The following is a 6,931-nucleotide window of genomic DNA, read 5'->3' as shown; positions in this document are numbered from 1 at the left end:
CAACTCTATAACAATATGCTGTTCCAATAAGACACTTTTTAAAATTACATTAGCTTAAACTCAAAATCACACAGCGTCAGTCTTCTCTGCTGTCATCAATTTTCCTGCTACTGATCCCCCAGGTCATCTTTCTTTTTGCTGTATGTTTCGCATGAAAAGGTACCTTTTGATAGATAGTGTTTTCTAGTTTCTTTGAGAGCAAGATGTTAGATGGGCAATTAGCTCTCCAGTAGTTTCTCTCTATATGGCAGTTGCTGTCTGATCAATTTTCAAAATGACCGCATTTTTATACCCCTCAACATCAATGGTCTCATTGGTTCAATGTTGGCAGAACAATTGGGTTTTAGTATCCTACGCATAATTTAAAGTGTTTGGTTAAATTTGAATTGTTGTCAATTCAGCAACCAAAACTCAGGTATCCATTTCACAGCCAAATGTTACATCTTTTCAATTTTTCAGTACACTCTAGAACTGCCATCCAGTTGTATATGCAGGTTCTTATAATCTCTCAGTTCAGAGCAGTATTTTCTCTCTCTCAAAGGTACAGTAAACACCTTAAACTTCATAACAATATTATATATTTATGAATATTTGGCTAAGTTTCAAAGTGTACAATTATCCCTGCAGAAGTTTCTGAATTCTTACTGATTGGAAATTTAAAAAAGCCATTAAAAGATTAGTTGTCATTCATGTGAAGTATTACTAGAAATTTGTTTATCTAAGATAGTAACTACTTGAATTTTTTTTAAAAACTTTAAATAGGTTTCCTAAATGGGTGTTTTTCTGACTGTTGAATCTTAATGATTGAGAGCTGTATTAGACTGTGTTTATTTTTTTTCAATTTCCACATGTCTTCTGAGATCTGCCAATGGTGGATACTGGCTGAGTGCATGTGGCAGTGGTGTGGGAGGAAGCATAATAAAGGTGGGGTGTGGGCAGAAATTGGAGTTAGCTTGGAGGTTGAGTTGGTATAGAAGGGATAACAACTTAAAAAGAGAGCCTAAGTAATAGTCATACAACATGGAAACACATACTTTGGTCCACGAGTCTGTGTTTCCATGCTGTCTGTCTCTATTACTCTAGCCCATGCAGACCATGTTCCCAAACTAGTCTCTACTCTCATTACCTGTATTTGGCCCATATCCATCCAAACCTTTCCTATTCATATACTTATCCAAATGTCTTTTAAATGTTGTAACTGTACCTGCATCCACCACTTCATCTGGCAGTTCATTCCACACTCTCTGTATTTAAAAAAAAATGTTGCCCTCATCCTTTTTAAAGCTTTCCCCATCATCTTAAAAATATGCCCCTGAGTTTTGATACCCCTCACCATAGGGAAAAGACCATTGCTATTCATCTCATGATTTTATTAAATCTCTATAAAGTCACCCGTGAACCTCCAACATTCCAGTGAAAGAAGTCCCAGCCAATCTGTCTTATTTATATAACTCAAACTGTCTATTCCCAGCAACATCATGCTAAATATTTTCTGAACCCTCTCCAATTTAATAATATCTTACCTATAGCAAGGTGACTAGAAATGCGCACAGTACTCCAAAAGAGGCCTTACTAATGTCCTGGGGCTGAGTGGCAGGCAAGGGGGTACCTTGGAGAGAGAGTGGAAAGGCAAGGGGTAGGGCCTATTAGCTTCTAAAATGGGGACTAATTTCTAAGTAACTGAGGCAAGCCTTCTAACCAGCCTATCTTGGCATGCATGTGTCCTTGTGGCCACCCAAGGTCCCCTCCCAGGCTTGGCAAACTTAATTCAAACCTGACCCACAAAATTTGTGACTAACAGGATCCTTTAAGTAAAAGTGGTCTGCCAAGTTGGAAATTATCCAATCAAACCACCTTCCTCGGTCATAAAAGTCATACCCTAAGTATCTGTTTTGATGTGCATAATGAAGAGGATTAATAATCCAGAGTACAAGAATTGTGCATCCTACTGTGACAATTTGCAAATTTGAATTCTGTTTGCAAAATCTCGATTTGAAAATCTGGTGTCAGCAAAAATAGCATGAAGCAGTTAGACTGTTGTTGAAACCAAGCCAGTTCATTAATGTCTTTTTAGTTTAGCAAGCTTGTTCTTACCCAGTCTGGCCTGTCAGTGAATCCAGGGAGTATGAGCTGTGGGTCAATTGGTAGTACCCATGCCTTGAAATTAGAAGGTTCTGGGTTAAAGCTTCCATCCAGGGTTTGAGCACAAAATCCAGGCTGGCATTCCAGTGCGAGACTGAGGGTGTACGACACAATCAGAACTATTGTCTTTCAAATGAAACAAGAGAGTGAGACTTGTGTCGACTTGTTGAACTGGATGTAAATGACTTAAGTCACTATTTTAAAGAGAAAATACAGGAGTTAACCCTGGTATCCTGACTAATATTTATCTATCAATAAACACCACAAAATCAGATTGTGTGGTTATTACCACATTGCTGTTTGTGGAAGTTTGCTGTATGCAAATTGGCTGCTGCATTTCCTTTGTTACAACAGTGACCACACTTCAGAAGTACTTCAGTGGCTGTAAGACTCTTTGGAGATGTCTGATAGTCATGGAAAATATGATTCAAATGTAATTATTTGGTTTTCAGTTTGACACTGACATGTTTGATCCATGACTGTCCTTTAATTGCCCACCAAACACTCAGTTATTGAAAAAGGTTTATCACTACCTTCTCTAGGCAACTAGGGATTGTCAATAAATAGTGCCCTTTCCAGTAATGCCCAAATCAGGGTAACGCAAAGATGAATTGCATATAGATAGGTATATAAGATTTAACCTAGTTCTGGCTACTGTTTGCTTAATTCTATTCACCAGCCTGAGAATGAGGTTACAAAAAGAACAAATGTTTATATAGCAGGTTCCATAACATCAGATGTTTCAAAGTGCTTCACAACTGACTAAGTGCTTTAGAAGTGCAAACATTGTTGCAATTATCAGAAGATCCAATAACAAGTATGTATCCAGCAATATTAACAATAGCAACAACGCAATAAGTGCTAGGAGACCAGGAGAACACCCAACATTTTAAATAGTGCCTAGGTCTTTTTTTTAAACACTTGCATTAATACGTCTAGTGCCTCATCCAAACGAAAGTACCTTTATCCACGCAGCAATTTCTCAGTATTGCACTGAAGTTTCAGGCTGGATCATGTACACAAGTCTCTGGTTGTTAAATCCACAACCTTTTAACTCATGACACAAACACTGACAGGGTCATAGAGTTACACAGCACGGAAACAGAACTTTTGGTCCAACTTGTCCACGCCGACATCCCAATCTGATCTACTCCCACTTGTCAGCATTTGGCCCATAGGAGTTGGGAAGTCATGATGAGGCTTTACAGGACTTTTGGAATATTGTATTCAATTCTGGTCTCCCTGTTAAATGAAGGATAAGACCGTAAGAAATAGGAGTGGAAGTAAGGATGCTGTATAACTTGACAGGGCTCCAAAAAGATTTGCAAGGATGCTACTAGGATTGGAGGGTTTGAGCTATAGGGAGAGGCTGACAGGCTGGAGCTATTTCCCCTAGAGCATTGGAGGCTGAAGGTGATTGTATAGAAGTTTATAAAGCCATGAGGGATATAGATAATTTGAATAGCCAAGTTCTTTCTCCCAGGGTAGCAGAGTCCAAAACTAGATGGCATAGGTTTAATGGGAAAGGGGAAAGATTTAAAAGGGACCAAAGGGGCAACTTTTTCACAGAGGGTGGTGCGTGTATGGAATAAGCAGCCAGAGAAATGATGGAGGCTGGTACAATTACAACATTTAAAAGACATCTGGATGGGTATATGAAAAGGCAGCATTCAGAGGGATATGGGACAAATGCTGGCAAATGGGACTAGATTAATTTAGGATATCTGGCATGGACAAGTTGGATCAAAAGGTTTGTTTCCATGCTGTACATCTCTATGATTCTATGACTGTTCAACAAGAAAGAAAAACCTGACAATTCAAGCTTCAACCAATGTCATTCACTGCAGTTTGTAACAGATTGTGAGAGTCAGGAAAACTAGTACAAATACAATAATATTATCATTTTTTCATATACAGCACGGTAGCACAGTGGTTAGCACTGCTGCCTCACAGCTCCAGAGATCTGGGTTCAATTCTTGTCTCAGGCAACTCTCTGTGTGGAGTTTGCATATTCTCCCCATGTCTGCGTGGGTTTCCTCCCACAGTCCAAAAATGTGCAGGTTAGGTGAATTGGCCATGCTAAATTGCCTGTATTGTTAGGTGAAATGGTAAATGTAGGGGAATGGGTCTGGGTGGGTTGCTCTTCAGAGGGTTGATGTGGACTTGTTGGGCCGAAGGGCCTGTTTCCACACTGTAAGTAACCTAGTCTAATCTTATGCTTCTTTGTCTAATTGTTTAACTTTCACTGTCCTCACACAGAATAACTAATGTGCATTCCCACAGCTCGACATAACTAGCAATTATTCAACAATTATTAAAGGATGCAACTGTTGAAAGTAACTGCTGGTTGTGTTTATTCTGATTCTACTTTTAGCTTCAGAATAGAAATTCTTTAATATATACTTAGCAGTAAACGATCCAATTTTCTTTTATTAGCCTTGTTAATCAAAGATACATAACTGCCCCAATGAAGGTATTTTGAACAAGCTGTTCACTATTATTACTTAAGTATTTCTCATTTTTGCTTCATTACTCCTATGTGTTTCAGATTGTCAATAAGGCTAGAAAAATAAAGCAAGTAGGTCACTAGTGTAGTTTGCTCACAGTTTAACCACTCTGGATATTAACAACCAGAAGAAAATAGAATCACTGAATTATATATTTTAAATGTGTTTACTTAAATTTTCTTCTCTTCTACGTGAATTACTGTCAATAGAGTTCAGAATCATACTATAAATGATAATTACAATCCTTCATCATATTTCTCATACATATATTGCCTATTAGTAAGATCATCTGAACAGTTTCAGTTTCCTTAATATGCTGATGATACCCAGCTGCACAGCACAATCACTTCTGTAAAAGCTTCCATTGTCTCTATATTGTTAGACTACTTGTCCAATACTTAGAACTAGAACAGAAGAAACATTCTCCAACTAAGTAATGGAAAGATTGAATTGACCCTCTTCGATTCCTGTCACAAGTTCTATTCCCCAGTGCCCAACTTTCTCACAGACAACTGTCTGAGACTGAATCAGAAGAAACTTCACTAACCTGAAGTCATATTTGACCTCAGGATAACTTATTGATCACAGGTTTTGGATTAGTGGTGCTGGAAGAACACAACAGTTCAGGCAGCATCCGAGGAGCAGTAAAATCGACGTTTCGGGCAAAAGCCCTTCATCAGGAGGCCCCTGCCATCATTAAGACCACTTATTTCCATCTCAGTAATACTGAGCAATTTTAAACTGTGTCAACTCATCTCCTGTTATAACCCTCATCCACAGCATTGTTGCTTCTAGGTTTGCATATTGCAATATCTTCTTTGGCAGCTTCCCATGTTCTATCTACTGTAAACTTTAGCTAATGAGCAAGTCCTGTTCCTCCATCATCTCTTTGCTTTATGATCTGCAATGACTTCTAGTTAACAATATCCTTACTCCAAAATTCTGATCCTCCTTTTCAAATTCTTCAATGGCCTCATCCATCTTTAATAACCTCCAACTCTACAACCCTTTGTATTATCAATATTCTTCTGATTTTGATCTCTTGCATATGTGCAATTTTAGCCACTCAACCCATTGCTGACTATGCCTTCAACTGCCTGGGCTCTGATCTCTGAGCTTCCTTCCTTTTAGCTTTTCTCTCCCTACCCCTCTTTTCTTGTTTAATAGGCTCGTTAAAACCTAACACTTTGACTATGTTTTTGATTATTTGCTATTATCCTTCCTTTTGCGGTTCACTGGTAAATGTTGGTTTGAAAGGTGTTGTTTGAAACAAGTTATTGCTGATATGCCAACAGCTGAGACGATGAGTAGGACAGTTATTTGCCCAGTCTGAAATAATATCTGGAAAATGGGATGAGGCAGATAAGAACAGCAGAGCTAAAGTAGTGCCTAAGTCTTGAAAATATTCAAAGATTGAACTTCCACGTGCAGTTGGGGGTAGGGAATTCAAAAGATTAACCATCCTCTCAGTAACACATTTCTCCTCAGCTCAGTCTAACAGAGCTGAGATTGTGTCCCCTAGTTTGAGATACCCCAGCTTGAGGAAAGATCCTTTCTGCATCCAGTCTATCTTGCCCTTTCAAAAAAATCAAAGAGATTATCATTCATTTATTTTAAATTTCAGTAAAGACAGTCCCAGTCTCCTCAATCTCTCTTCATAGGATTCTGCCATGTCAGAAATTAAAACTATCACTCTACTTCCTCTATGGAAGCATACCTTCCTTAAGTAAGGTAACCATAACTGAACACACTACTCCAAGCGTGATAAAGAATTCTTGGGGTTCTGAGCAGCAAGAACATTCAGGAACCATTCACACCTTAATACATTTGATTCATTAAAGCCCTAATGTCCAGTAAAATGCATCAAAAAGTATCCACAGATTAATTATAATGAACTTTCGTCTTAATTGTATAATCAAAAATACAAACACAAATGCAACACAAAAAATGTGTCTTTGCAAACTAAATGTATCCACCCTACTTTGCATCTTTCTGACTGGATTTTTAAACAATGGACTATTTTGATCTGTTGTTTGGATGCATGAAGGTGGTTGTTATCAGTAGTCACATATTTGCAGGTTTCCTCTTAAGTTTGAGGTCCTATATTTGACTAGACAAATGCCCTTTGGCCCTGTGAGCTAATCCTCCCATCAGTTTCAATTATCCATAAAGCATGCTTTCATGATACTGTACCAGTTTGTGTCCGAAATATTACCTCTTGTACCTCTTCAGCTGCTTGTATTCAACCTTTATACTGCAACTATCATAGTCCTCAATTCAAC

The sequence above is a fragment of the Chiloscyllium plagiosum genome, unplaced genomic scaffold (assembly GCF_037043375.1).
Source record: "Chiloscyllium plagiosum isolate Xiang-an unplaced genomic scaffold, Cpla_swu_hap1 HiC_scaffold_15, whole genome shotgun sequence".
Lineage (NCBI taxonomy): Eukaryota > Metazoa > Chordata > Chondrichthyes > Orectolobiformes > Hemiscylliidae > Chiloscyllium > Chiloscyllium plagiosum.
Note: the sequence above shows the minus strand (reverse complement) of the source record.